The sequence below is a fragment of the Galeopterus variegatus genome, unplaced genomic scaffold (genome assembly GCF_000696425.1).
Source record: "Galeopterus variegatus unplaced genomic scaffold, G_variegatus-3.0.2 Scaffold5013, whole genome shotgun sequence".
Classification (NCBI taxonomy): Eukaryota; Metazoa; Chordata; class Mammalia; order Dermoptera; family Cynocephalidae; genus Galeopterus; species Galeopterus variegatus.
Genome location: NW_007731124.1, coordinates 58,854 through 60,953, shown reverse-complemented (window position 1 = coordinate 60,953; position 2,100 = coordinate 58,854). Strand labels below are relative to the sequence as shown.

The window sequence follows — 2,100 nt, the reverse complement described above, 5'->3', positions numbered from 1 at the left end:
AAAAAAAAAAAAAAAAAAAAAAAAAAAAAAAAAAAAAAAAGGGCAGAACAAACTAAAGATAGACTACAGGTGCCTTTGGAAAGCATTATATAATTTTTAAAATTAGGTTTTTCTTCCTACTTACATTTTTTCTCTCACCCTGATATTAAATAATTTGTACTTTCTTGAGTACACACAGACTGAGCAGAAGGGGCACCTGCTAGACAGTGTAGAGCAGCTGGCTTGGTACTAAAAGTGATACAGATGAGCCATTAAAACAAATGTAGTGGGTTAGTAATTGATTATATAAACTTTTCTTATTTTCTCACCAAAGTCACCTACTTCTTTTCCTTATAAATTATTCTACTTCTTACTCTGTCTCTTCCATCAGTCATTTCCTGTCCCAAGACTTCTTGCATTCACTGTGACTAACCTGTGCACACTCTCAAATCTTAAATTATGATGACTTCTCTAATTAGATGGTTACCCATTTCTCTATGACTTCAGTGACTGCAAATTCTAATGAGAAGCTATTGTTTTAATAAGTTATGAATCAGGAAGTCTTAATGTATAGTCAAAGATTACCTGGTTTTAATCCTAAACCATGTAAGGAAAAGGTAACTGTGATGCAGAAGCCAATGTTCTTGGGATAAATGGACAAAATTCCCCTGAACATTTTTAAGAATCATCTTTCGGCATCTGTGACTCTTTTCTAGGGTTGTCGGGTCCGCCACCAGCCGACCCGAACAGCCCTAGCCTCGTTCCTTTTGGTGGGCGAGCGAATGGCCCAGATTCCTCTTTCCCTCCTGTCCCCTTTGAAGGGAGATGGGGGAAGAGAGCCCTGAAGAGAGGTGAGCACAGCCACCGGCCCCAACCAGCCCAGTTAAAGGACACTCAGACGTGGCGGGGGTTCTGTCAAGCAGTTCCGTTTATTATCACACAAGCACTTACTTTTATAGGCAGATGGGGAGGGGAGGTTGTAACATAATCCTATCAGCTTAAAGGTCAAGGGCATGCATCCTGTCTCAATGCCTAGCTATTGCAATCACGCAGTGTTCACAAGCGCGGAAGTGTGTATTTGGCCAATAAGGGCTAAGGCAAGGTTCCCACAGACACTCCCACCCTACTTCCTCCCGGCGCCATCTTAGGCTGCCACGTTAATACGCCCTTGTGGGCCCATAATGGCGCCGCTTGTAATGTCACTTAAGGTGGCGTTAGTTTTTAAGGCCTGACATAGGGTAAGCTGCTTTTCGGAAAACCAAAAGATAATGGTATTCAGGTTTTTCTAAGGCCTACCTCAGTGTGAAAAGAAAAGACGAAATGTCCCAAGTTTCTCCTGGAAAATAATGATCTATAATACTAATAGGTGACATACGTAGTGACCATCAGCATCCATGACAGTATCACCTGATAGAAACACAAATATAAGTTCATGGAAAGATTCATGTTGTCTTTTAATTCTATTTTTCCATGAACCTTTTGAAATGCCTTTGAACTATCCTTATCACAAAGCACAGCACAGCAGTACTCATGAGAAAGATGTGTGCCCATCTTCCTGACTTAACTCATCCCGTGAAAGGCCAGTCCCATGACAGATTTTACACATGGAAAAGAATATAGAAAACTTTTCTCCGAACTCCTATAACTTCATTTTTAAATAGTTAAGTGTTGCCTGTATTTTTAGGACCCATGATCTGAAGATTTTTTTTTTTCCTCCAACAAGCAAGGATGCTCTTTGTAATTTCCGAGAGGAGCAAGCAGCTCAGGTTCCCAGCATAACTCCCACAAAACAACCTAATATTACACAGAGTTTATCTCTGGCCATAGGATTTCCCATTGTAGCAGTTCTTCATTTTACTTCCATTATTTTTGTCTTCATTAGAATCGTCTCCTGAATCTTGACTAGTCTGGGAGTTGTATTTCTTATCTTCATCCACTTGATTCGTTTCTTCTGCTGCTGCAATTGTGCTGTGTGTTCAATTATAAAACATGTTTCGGTTTGTTCCTCAGAAGTCAGAAGTAGAAGATTCCTTAATGGCTGTCAGAGAAATACTTACGTATGCTGGAAGAAGGCTTCACTGTGGCAAGAACACATAACTAACACGTATCCAGCGGCCTTTC

The 2,100-nt window shown here is 40.4% G+C and overlaps 1 pseudogene; it reads right to left on the bottom strand.

The window, feature by feature from the left end:
- Positions 1 to 1,790: 1,790 nt before the first annotated feature.
- Positions 1,791 to 2,100, bottom strand: part of LOC103604163 — a 3,492-nt pseudogene continuing 3,182 nt past the window's right edge.